This window comes from Sinohyriopsis cumingii, chromosome 3 (genome assembly GCF_028554795.1).
Source record: "Sinohyriopsis cumingii isolate HCF-2022 chromosome 3, ASM2855479v2, whole genome shotgun sequence".
NCBI classification, from domain to species: Eukaryota; Metazoa; Mollusca; class Bivalvia; order Unionida; family Unionidae; genus Sinohyriopsis; species Sinohyriopsis cumingii.
In genome coordinates, this window is record NC_142963.1 from 145,791,094 (window position 1) to 145,804,282 (window position 13,189).

The 13,189-nt window shown below is 33.9% G+C and overlaps 1 long non-coding RNA gene across 1 annotated transcript; it reads right to left on the reverse strand.

Moving 5' to 3' along the window:
• Positions 1-2,807: 2,807 nt before the first annotated feature.
• Positions 2,808-8,351, reverse strand: LOC149804076 (uncharacterized). Its single transcript, XR_016420002.1, has 3 exons — positions 8,254-8,351; positions 4,835-4,934; positions 2,808-3,316 (listed from the first exon to the last, which is right to left on the reverse strand). It is a non-coding gene; the product is annotated as an uncharacterized LOC149804076 (long non-coding RNA).
• Between the last annotated feature and the right edge of the window lie 4,838 nt (positions 8,352-13,189).

The following is a 13,189-nucleotide window of genomic DNA, read 5'->3' on the forward strand; positions in this document are numbered from 1 at the left end:
AATTCGTATTAATAGTGCAGAGAACATTTGTAAACAAGCCCCCAGTCTCCATGATGTAACAATGTTGAATAATCTCCATTTTTTTGGTGATACTCCGCATTCTTTGATTGAATTAATCGTTCAAACTAGATGTGTAGACATGTCCTCATTGTCCATGATGTGCCACTGCACACAGTCTTCGTGTTTTGGGTGATACGGTTTGCAGTTTGATTGAATTGATTGTTCAAACTAGATGTGTTAACATTCCTCGTTGTCTATGATGTACTAATATCCACAGTCTCCTTGTTTTGCTTAATTTTGTGCATCCTCGGGTTGTATTAATAGGTAAGAGAAGATAGTAGACGTGTCCTCAATACCCATGATGTACCAATGTTCACAGTATTCGTGTTTTTGGTGATATTGTGCGTTCTTTTGATTGTTCAAACTAAATGTGTAAACTTGTCCGCGTTGTCCGTGATGTACTGATGTGTTCGGTCTCCTAGTTGTTGCTAATAGTGTACATCTTTAGTTTTTGTTGATCCTTCAAACTAGATGTTTAAAAATGTCAGTAGTGTCCATGATATACGAATGTCCACATTCTTCGTGTTTTTAATAATAGTGTGCGTCCTTATATGGAATTTTGTCTTGCATACTAGATGTGTAAACATATACTCGTTGTCCATGATGTACAATATATCTATATGTTGTTGCGATTGTTGTGTCTTTCCTTAGTTTCTGTTGATAATCCATGCTAGATATGTAGCCATGTTCTCGTTTTCCATTATGTACCAATGTTCACTGTCTTCGTGGTTTGGTAATTGTGTGCGTCCTTAGTTAGTATTGAGACCTCAGACTAGATCTGTAAACATGTCCTCGTTGTCCATGATATAAATATTTTCGCGGTCTCTGTGTTGTTGCTAATAGTGTGTGTCAGTTTGCGTTGAAAGATCAGACCAGATATATAAACATGTCATCGTTGTCCATCTTGTACGAATGTCTATATTCTCCATGATTTTGTTAATAATGTGCGTCATTAATTTGTATTAGTAGCTCAGACCAGATATTTAACCACGTCCTCGTTGTCAATGATGTAACAATATCCACAGGAGAAATCGTAATACTAATAGTGTGCGTCTTTACTTTGTATCGATCGCTCTAACTAGATGTGTAAACATGTCAACAGTGTACCAATGTCCGCATTCGTTGTGTTTTTTAGTAATAGTTTGTGCGTTAGATTGAAATGATCGTTCAAACTAAATGTGTAATCATGTCCTCGTTGTCCATCGTGTACCAATTTCCCCGGTCTGTTTTTGCTATTATTGTGCGTCTTTAGTTTGTATTAATCGTTCAAAATAGAAGGATAAAGATGTCGACAGTGCCAATAATGTCCCAATGTGCATATTCTTCGTGTTTTAGTAATAGTGTCCGTTATTAGATTCAATTTTTTTTGTCGTTCAGACTAGATGTGACAACATGTCCTCGTTGTCCGTCTTGTAACAATGTTCACGGTCTCCATCTTGTTCTTGATGGTGTGTGTCTTTAATTTATATTGATAACTCAGACTAAATGTGTAAACATGTTCTCTTTGTCCATGATGTACCCGTGTCCACAGTCTCCTTGTTTTTCTCAGTTATTGTCTGCGTACTCAGTTACGTGCATCCTTTGTATGTGTTAATCCATTTGTACAAAGATTCCTCATCGAACATGATGTACAATTGTACAAAGTCCTCATGGTTTTTGAAAGTTATTATTGTTTTTTGTTGAAAGCATAGTGCAGATCGTCAGTGTAAAATCATGCGGTAAATTCTTGGTCAAATTTAACCAAACATCTCTCTCTCTCTCTCTCTCTCTCTCTCTCTCTCTCTCTCTCTCTCTCTATATATATATATATATATATATATATATATAACTTACCAACACTTACTACAGCACATGTATTATTTACATTAGCTTATTTACAAATTCCGTCCTGTGCTTCGTTCTAATGATATTTATGGACTGTTTGGAATCGCAAGCCTACCACATTGCTGTTTGAAGTAGCAATTAATGACTGATGTATTGCCTTGACAAGCTCTAATCATAATGTGATCCATCCTTTGGTTCTTGTAAAAACATTCATGGGATAAATAGAAATGAACCACAGTTGCGTTTGTGTGCAGAAACCCTTCAAGTCGGAACAGTTCATGTATGGTTTCATAGAATTTCTGTTCATTTTAATTCTGCAAGATAATGGGAATCCCAGTTGTCCATAAATTTACATTGCATGCTGGGGTTAATATATATGTGTGTCCTTAGTTTGAATGGATAGTACAGACTGGTTGTGTAAATGTGTACGTCCTCGTTTAAATTGCTAAATTTTATATTCCTTAGAATTAATCATACAGTACCCTCCTCGATACGTCGCCATTTGGTATCAATTCGCTGCCAGAAACTGTATTTCGTTTCGCTCCAAGATAGCCAGAACAAATGTCCTTGGTACGAGTTTACATTCCCATGTCCTCGATATCCACCAAATACAAGAATGTGTGTGTGTGTGTGTGTGTGTGTGTGTGAGAGAGAGAGAGAGAGAGAGGCAATCTGTTTGAATGCGAAGATCAAACGTTCATGGTCTGTCGTCAATAATAATGAAGCAAAGCTGTCAGACCTCAACACGAAAACACTGACCATCAACATTGTATACTTACTTCATATCTTTTCCAGAACATGTTCTGCTGGAATCATCTCACTAGCGAAGGTTTCATAGTTGGGTGGGATCAAAGAATATCAAAAGTAAGATTATAAACGATACTTTATTTTATTTATATTTCCTTCAGTTTTTCATAAGAAATATAAAAATCCTGATTAAATACAATGTAACGTTATTCTTGCATTTGTCTTATTTATTCACAGCACAAGAAAATAAGTCTAAATTTTCTATACTTTAAGGTTTATATTGGCATACCATTGCCATGTCGATCAATAATTGATCTATTGAGTTTCTAATGGTAACTTATTTACTCATTTCCTATTAAATATATCATGTTCGATGTCATCTGAAATACTCTTGGCTGTTATTTACTTTCAATTTTAGTAATTAATTCACAAACAAATGGCAACATACACAAGCGCCATATACTATAATCGACGTTAATATCTGATTCCAATTTATATGTCTTCCTGAATGTCTTACCAAAGTACAAATGCATGCAATAACTTCAATACAACAAGACACAACACAATTTTTCCATATAGACAAATATAAATGCAGAATGGCAATCACCAGATGGATTAACGCTGAATCGTTTGGACCCTGTATAGCAACACGCACTGCATCGATGACTTTTATGATATCGTCCATCTGGAAATGAATAACAGATGAAACATTTAATTAGTTGATAGGTTCAGTCAGAAACAAAGAAAGAAACAAAACAAGATTATGAATCTACTGTGAATTTATGAAATCGCATATCGAGTAAATTTTAATTTTTTACATTATAAAGCCTAACTTCAATTTAATTACCTTTCTTTTGCGAGCATTTACAGCCAAAAAGTAAACAATTCGGGAGGAAAATTAAATTGGCGAAAACTGTAAATTTTAGGATTGACCTTAAATGGAAATTGTATTATATATTATATAGATCAAAAGATTATATATGTTTAGGACCACATTTCATAAAGAGAGACTTAAATAACGAAGCTTTTTTCTGTCACAGTTGCACAGAGGGAATCGTAAAGTTTTGAAAAATATTTTGGACGATCAGCATCAGCAGTTTATGTAGAAAAAAAACTATGACACCAAAGCTTGTAAACGCATTTATCTCTTAGAAACATGATACAAAAGAAAAATTACCGGCCGAACCTTCGTGACTGCAACAAAAAGAAAGCGTTGGGTGTCTATTGCCACAATATATAAAATATTCATTACTAAAAAGTTTACATGAACAGCCCATCGTAGAATGTTTGACCATGATTTGTGCAGTTTGTTTTATTTTTGTGTTTTAAAGCATTCGGGATAATATCATACGCTCGGTTTGTACATTCATCCATCTGTTAAAGAGCTGGGTGGAATTTTTGGCATGATAGTTTTCTTGTCTGGTTTGAGGAAAAATGCAGGACGAGGAGCGCAAAAGATGACGTGTATGAAAACAACGTTTTTTCATGGCTCTTCCTCATAGAAATTCTTCAACTTATTACTTGACTTGTTCATATCAAAACAATTTTTATGTGGGATAATACATACCGTTTTGCCTTTCACATCTGAGAAATGAGACAAGTGGTTTATAGGTCACATTTGTTAAAATTTGTGTCTGTTATATTGACTTGATCTAATCTGCTGGGTGTTACGTTAACTTGTGCTAATCTGCTGGGTGTTACGTTAACTTGTGCTAATCAGCTGGATGGAAGTTCACGTTTAAGTAATTATTTGTATCATAACTATTTGCATGAGTTTTTTTCTTCTTGGGTTCTCTCCAAGAATGTTCTTTGGGTAGATATCAAATATAAAGACAAACTTAAACAGTGACGTTAAATAATATTTGTAAAAATAATAACCTGTATACATGCAGTTATGCAGTATTATACCGATTTTTGGTCACAGACCAAGGTGGGTTGGATGAATGCAGATAAAAGAGAGGATTTAAAAGTATATTTCAAATTAAGTAATATATGGAATAAGTGGTGACTTACGTGCCAATTATGTCGCTCTAGCTGTAATTTTCATATTATAGTTCAGTTTTCTTTATTGTCCATTTCCACATATCACAATAAACAACTTATGTCACAATATTCGGAAAAATGTTGAATTAAATAATTGCGACAATGATGTAAAAATACTTTGATGTTTATCTCACACTGGAGCAAACAAATATTAACTTACGTAAGCTGTCATCGCTTCAAACTTTCTTGAAAAACAGCCAGCAGAAATGGCAACGATGAGGTTCATGACCACTGATATTAGTCCATGGTAATACATTTTGCTTCCAAATGAAAGAATCATAACAAAATGAAAGACAAATGTATGTAAAAACTGCATGTGGAACATTGCTCTTGCATGAAACAATAAATGCATTACATAATTCTACGTGTCATTTCGAGTAGATTGTAACTACACAACGAATACATTTCAAAGCGTTTCAGATAGTATACGATGTGGCACGTGTTTGTTTCAATATATAATCACCATATATGACAACATTATTGGTTTAAGGCCCCTTCTGCATGTATACTTTTTTTTGTTCTGGTTCTAGGTACGAGTGAACGATTCAGAACGCACGATTACTTAAACCCCTGCAAAGGAAGAATTATTGATTCGCTTACAAGGTTAACAATCTTTACTAAAGAAACACAATTTCTTGTTTAGCTTCAGAAAAATCTATTGGCTAACAACTGTGGAAAACGCGAAAGACTATCAAATGACGATAATAAAATATCGAAGTTTCCAGTGTCGTAGGCTGTTAAAGCAGGCATAATCTTAATGAAGAGAGCTGTTATATGAAAGTCACAGAAGAATATAAACATATCAGAATGAAACTCCAAAATATACTCTGTTAGTTGTATTGTAAGTTGGAATATGTGTTTGTGTGTGTGTGTGTGTGTGAGCTACACATGCGAATCTCCGTATTCAATAAGCATCTCAACGTTAGTATGCACGGAAACTTAATTTTTTAATGGTTAGTAGTGAACAAAGCGACTAATGTAAAAATACTTGAACAAGTTATGTTAATTATGGTGTTTTATTTTATTCTTCTCATAAGGTTAAAATATAATAATGTTATTTAAGACACATGCTCTTGTTTTGGCGTGTGCAAACCAAAATGATGTATTTTGCGAATAAGTGGATTTGGACATCAAAGGCGAAAACCGTTTTGCTTTATAAAATCGCGACTTTGACACACTCGGAGGTTATTGGTTCATGTCTTGATGAGCTACCATGTCGGTGAGAAGGAAAACATTAAGTGAGTTTCACAAAATGATGATGGCGATGATGCTCACTCTTGCTATCACGACGTTGACCCAGTAAGCGGAAGTAAAATGTGACTTAAAATGGAAGAGTTAGAACCCTTATGTCATGAGAACTGGCCACATACATTAAAAGACAACATTTTATCAAGGTTTTCCTTTATTTTTTTATTTGATGCAAGGGTGGGGTTGTGCTGCTAGGTCTATGCATGTACTTGATGTCATCTTTACGGAAGAGATGAGAGAGTCTGTTACAAAATTGTATGGATGTACTACTGTCCTTGATTTCTTTTAAAGTTTACATTCAGCAGAAAGATTTAAAAAGAAAATGCCAGATGCACTGATTATTCCGTTACGATTGTAATTCTTGAAAGCTTTAATCACATAGCTATTTGTTACAGAAATGGACCAAAGAAAATAATGTAATATTTGAACATTCATTAATTAAATTTTTTTGAATTAAGTTCACTCTTATAATTTAATAATAATTACATATAGTTTTCAGGAAATTTCATATGACTTGAAATATCATGCGCTTTAAACATGTTCCTTACTTGTATTCTTTTACTGAATATAGAGCACTTTAAATGTTGTCTTTTAATTTCGTAATTAGGTATATAAGAATGTAAATGTGTTTCCTCTGTAATTAATTACCGTGAGATGGCCTTGCAGTTTGAAATGAAAGGCGTTCATGATGATTTTAAAGCATGTTCCCGATTGTAAGGTTATACTACGCTTCAAATCAAATCGGTAGTTATTTCTGCAGTCATGACACTGGCATTGAGAGTTCAAATATCAAATGTTATTCCGTGAATAAAAGTTAGAAATATGCCTCATTTCATAGCTTTAGTTCACAAGCGTGACGAACAAAAATCTTAACTACGAAATCCAGTTTGTTTTATTATGATAAAGAATTATCGTTATGGATCATTTGAGTCATTCATTTCAATCAAAGAGCTGCATTATCTAAAGTCAAGGAGATTTTCTTATGTCACGTGTTTAGGCTCGAATAAACAGTAACACAAGAAAGAGTGAAAACAACAAGCTTTGAAAAAATACAATAATTTATTTCCCTGGAAAAATCTGTAAAAATGAAGAGAAAAAAAAAGAACTTACGGTTTTATAGAATCGAATCCAAAATAATCAAAGAATAATCAAAGAATAAAATTTTAGTAGTCCTAATAACAAAATGTCCTAATGATTTCAAGTTCGAATCCCGATGAAGAATCCAAGATGGAAGACGATGACGTATGCTGTAACCTGTAGTTTCGAAGTCTATATTTTCTTGTAGAAACAAGAATTATCACTCCGGTTTTGGAAATCAATATAAATTTCTTATAAAAACTGTCTTCGATTAAGAATCGCACATGAGCACATGTACTTTCCAGGAAAAAAAGAATTAATCCTTTTGAATCCATGTAATTTGAAATAACTCCGAACAGCACAACATACAACTTCCAGTGTAACAGCCCAAATTCTACTGAGAATAATTCTCAAAACCATAGGCTATATGGTCTCCTAAAACGTAAACAAGGGGTGACGTGATCATCTTCTCGAGGCTTATAGAAATAAAGTACTTGTTAAAGGTCACTTACACCCAGTGTGACCCTGACGAAAACCAATCATTTTATTCTAAGAAATAAGAAATTAAAAAAATTGTTTACATCTTAAACACGAAGTCCCATCATGACCTCGACAACTACCAATCATTTTAAAATAAAAATAGAACTTGTTTACGCAGTTGCTACTAATTTTGAAACAAGGTCAGAATTTAGATCAAAACCTGGTATTTATAAAACTAACAGTCAAGGTCAAATTATTTTCTGAAAAAAGTATCATCTCTAGAGAATAAATTCACATTACAATAGCATGTAATAAAAAAATTAAAACTGACAAACAATTAAACTGAAGAAAAAAATATATTAAATCAGATATAATTAAATATACATAACAATTTTCACTTTAAGTGCTTAGCGGCCACCTGTAGTTTTGATTTTGTATCCTTCTCTAACGTTTGATTCTTTGCCATGTACAAGCTCCAGTGGGATCATATATTTCTTAATCAACTGGGAAATTTATACGCCTTCGAAAGAATAAAATAAGACAGATAAAATGATCAATGTTGTTGCAACTATGTAGACTTATCTTGCGAAGACATATTAAATGGCAAAGAACTAAACAAAATTTCGAGGGGTACCATGCTATTGTGCATCACCCAACCACCCCCATAAACTTCATGCAAGCCGCCAAAAACGGTCCACTCTAATACTATAAAAAAAACTTTGAAATGTATGCTGCCTGCAACGTGTTACTAGACAGGTAATTTAAGGTACTTACCTTGATTGCTTTTAAAGTTATCCTGTCGCGCAAGAAATCACAAAGTAAATAGTATTCATAGGTGCCTACGACTTCTGAGCGCATTGACTGGGGAATGGAACTGTTTGTCCTACCTATATATATGACAATTCTAACAATAGCTATGCTATATTTTCCAGAATGCGATATGAGTATTATACCGAAGGTTAACAATACTATACCGTTTAGCTGAAGTATGGTACCGCTATTTAGGTCATCGGTTATGTCTTAACTTTTCTGGTGTTGTTTGCTTTTCAGCAAACTGTTAGCTGGTATCAAATATTTTGCAACAAGCAACAATTTAAGCAAGCTGAGCTGAGGCAAAGGACGTTTCGCAAGGGTACTTAACAGTTCCCGTTGGCATGATGTTAGAACTCGCGACTCACCGGCCGCTTACCAGTTGTATCTACATAGGCAATTTGAAGACATCGTTTTAGGTTAAAAAGCAAAACCTGCGGGGTTTTTTTTTACATCAAGTGGATAAGTTTTAATCTTATCTCTTGAGAAAGTATCAGCATCATCAAATATTATGATTTTGAAAAAGACACTCGGCTTTTATATAACTAAATTGTTCTTACAGCATTCTTAGTGACTGATTCAAATTTCTTTGCCTTAAATACTTGAATTGACATGCTTTTTCATTTTTTAATTTTTTAAAATAATCTTACTCAACACTTGCGTCGCCGTCTAGTGCCCAAAAAGTTCTGGGCGCTTGTTTTCATTTCAATTTTTGTTCCTCTCCATGCCGTAGTTCACTTCTCACTGTATGGCGATGAAAATTAAAGCTGGCGGGGGACCCAGGTTGTATGGTGACATGTCCGTATTTTATATGCTGTAACAAACGCCATTGCTTATTTTATTTGCGCAACTGGGTTACATTCAGAATAAAACCGACTATAATTAGCAAGCAATTAATTACTTGTTCCATCAGGAGCTATCTAAAGTTAATAACAAATTAAAACGGACCAAAGAGTCGAATGAAAACGATTACATATATGGATATTACACTCATAACATTAATGTATGATAAAGCATATGTATTTAATTTCAGTGGCAATTGTTATGTATCTTTGATTTAATTTATATTTGATTTAATTAAATTGTTTGTTTGTTCGTTTAAATTTGTTTTTTTATTCCATTACATGATATTGTAACGTAACTTTATTTACTGGATTTGACATTTTCCAGAAATTAATTTGACCTGACTATTTTTTCGTAAACACTAATAATAGAAACTTTGTATCTAATGCTGACCTTGTTCCTGACATCGGTTCAGAAATCAGTGAGTTGAAGTAAACAACTTTTCTTTTATTTATGTTTTATTATTCTTTCCCAGAGTAAAATTCATTGGTTTTAGTCATGGCCACACTGGGAGTACATGATGTTAGGCATGTAGAAAGCTTCTACGTTGTTCTAGAAACATGATCCTGTGACCCTCATACGGGAATCTGTTTTGCGTCTTAAATTGGTGTATAATTGTTTCTGTTTCATATAGAGAATTTAGTCAGTTGGGCTATAAACCATTGACACTTAAAGTGATTTGTTGTGACCAGTTTGAGTTGAAATTCTAATTTATGAAATTATTCATTCTTTTCCCTGGGAATATTTAAGTGCTCATACAGAATTCTTGGACAAAGACATTTATTGAAATTTTATTCGAAATTCAAAACTGGAATATTATTTTCTTTGGTTCAACAAGGAACTGTTCACACATCAGGACAACACTGACACTTGTGTACGTCATCGTCCTCCATCTTGGATTTCTTATCAGGATTCCAACTCAGGTTCATTTAGGACTTTTTTTTCTAGGACTTCAAATTTTTAATTCTTAGATTATTCTTGGAATGTTTTTGGATTTGATTTGTAGAACCGTAAGTTCTTTTTCTCATATTTACCTTGTTTTTCTGGGAAATAAATTATTTGCTATAATTTACAAAGCTTGTTGACTTCACTCTTTTCTTGTTACTGTTTTAAAGAGCCTAAAACGTAACACAGTGTCTTTACTAAAGGAATTTATTTTATTTATTTCGGCTACATGATAAATGAAATGATTTTTTTCCATTACATGAAACATGTAAGTTTTTATTGTTTCATAGTTACAAAAAGAACGTCCGTACTTTGCGTTCCGTGAGCACAACTAGCCTTAAGTAAATTTTGCAGTTTCTTTTTATAATATCGTGCCTAGCAATATCGTGTCTTGCTTTAGGACAAGCAAATGGGCTGATTTGAAGGTGGGATTCGAAACCTTGCCTGTCTGGTCTCGAGTCGAACGCCTTAATCACTCAGCCACTGCAGTTCTAGACTGATATACCCTTGCCAGTTCTTTCTTCAACATCATCAAGCTCTGTTTTTCTATCAGCCATCCCAAGCAGTTTCAACTCCCAATCGCTTCAAGACATAAATTATGTTTTTGTTATATCTGCAACCATCCCTGCTTCTGTTCCTTCATTTTGTTGCAAATGATTCACTGGTTTCTTTGGGCATTTCATCTAGGTTTACTTTTTAAAACTGGTTTCTTTCGGTGGTATCATATAAGAATTTAAGACTAGAAGGTCACTAAATCAACTCAAAACAGATTTTGAAAGTTTATTGTATGCTGCTAGATATTGCAGCCCAAATACATGTAAATTAATGACATCGGGACTACCTCCTCGTGTGGACACCAAGGCCAAAGAAATAAATGATCTGATAATTGACTTATGTGAAGATTTCAACCTACAGTACATTCCACAATACAAATCTTTCTTCATTCAGAATCAGGATGTCAACCTTAGTCTCTACCACAGAGACAAAATTCATCTAAGCAGAAAAGGAACCTCTCAGCTACTGAGAAATATTAACATGTATGCCCCTATTTTCAAGCACTTTAATGAAGAGTGTTGTCTCAACTGTGGAGAAACTGGGCACATGACACAGGTATGCCATCATGGCAAACAGATCGAGTGTTTTAGGTGCCATAAATATGGACACAAACAAAGACTTTGTCCATCAATGTATACATATTAGGAAGCTGGCAAAGAGGAGAATGCCAACGCTTCATTTACAAAAAAAACTAAATGTACCCAGTGGGACTCTTGACTCTAACTATTCAATGGACACTATTGTAGATGCAAATATAAATGGATTTTCAGGGTTTGTATGTGACTTTGAAGATGCTAATATATATGAACATTTAAATATAGAAATAGGATGTCAGAATGATAAAAGTAGTATGGAGACAATCTCAGTGAGTACCCCATTGCATGATGACATACATGTAATTGATATGAAAATAAATACAAAAGGTTTTAACATAGGTCACTTAAATGTACAAGGTATAGTGGGAAAGATAGACCAGATTAAGTTAATGTTGTCTTCCATGGAAAATAATATACATGTTTTAGGACTCACTGAAACCAAATTAAATGCTAACCACAATGATGATCTATTTAACTGTCAAGGCTACAATAAACCATTTCGTAGGGACAGAGAGACGGGGGGGGGGTCTTGTTGTATACATTAGGGAAGATGGAAATGTAAAAAGGCGACTTGACTCTGAGTCACATGAAATTGAGAGTATCTGGGTGGAAATTTTTCAAAATAATGCAAAATCTTTCCTAGCTGGTTTCATTTATAGACCACCTTCCTCCAAAGCATTTTGGAATGATAACTTTTTGAAACAAATGGAAAATGTTCTAGCACAGGAGAAAGAAACATATATACTCGGAGATATAAATAAGGACCTTCTCAATACTCAAATAAGGAACAACTGGATGAAATTTATTGAATCATTAGGTCTAGTCCAGCTGGTAAATGACTTCACAAGGGTTACATAAATATCAAGCACTCTTATTGATCACATTTATACTAATCTACCAGACAATGTGGCTTGTGTTAATGTACCAAATGTTGGTCTTAGTGACCACTATCCTACTTTTTTGACAAGAAAGGTTAAATGCAAGAAAAATAAGAAAAATACACATAAAACGATCACTTACAGATCGTTCAAAACTTTTAATGAAGAACAATTTCTCAATGACCTATATAAAGTTCCATGGAATATGATCCAAAATTTGGATGACATAGATGAAGCCATGAGGGTGTGGACTGACTTATTTATGGATGTAGTATCTAAGCATGCACCACTGAAAGTACATCGAGTAAAGACTGATATTCAACCTAACTGGCTTACTACTGAAATCCTAGATGCTATGAAAACACGAGACAAATTCAAGGCTATGGAAAACCATGCACAATATAAAGTATGGAGAAATAAAATAACAAGTATGATTAAAAAAGCTAAAAAAACTTATTATCAATCATTGCTTGAAAACAAAAAGAGCAACACAAACTCCATTTGGAAAGTCTTCAATGAACTCACTGGAAGAACGCACAAAAAACAGACAAATAAAATTCACTCACTTCTGGTAAATGACACCATAGTCACTGATGAAACTGACATTGCAAATGTTTTCAATGATTTTTTCATCAACATTACCACAAAGTTAAAAGAGCCAGTGATAGAAAACAACTTTAATGAATTGAAAAGTTCTGCAGCAGTAAAATCTCAAAGGAGGTATGTTTCTCTATCCCACCAGTGTCAAAAAACCTTGTTAAAAAATGTCTCAGTGAACTTGATACCAAGAAAGCTACAGGACTTGATAAGATTGGTCCACGACTCATTAAATCTTCTGCCTTTGCTATTGTAGATAGCATAACATTCATAATTAATTTAAGTATTGCAACCTCATCTGTCCCCAAAATATGGAAAACTGCAAAAATAACTCCTATTCACAAATCTGGTTCTAAGGATGATGCTGATAACTACCGACCAATTTCAATACTACCAAACTTGTCAAAATTGATTGAAAAACATGTCCATGACTCATTCATGTCATATTTAACCAAACACTTGCTGTTACACCCTAATCAATCAGGC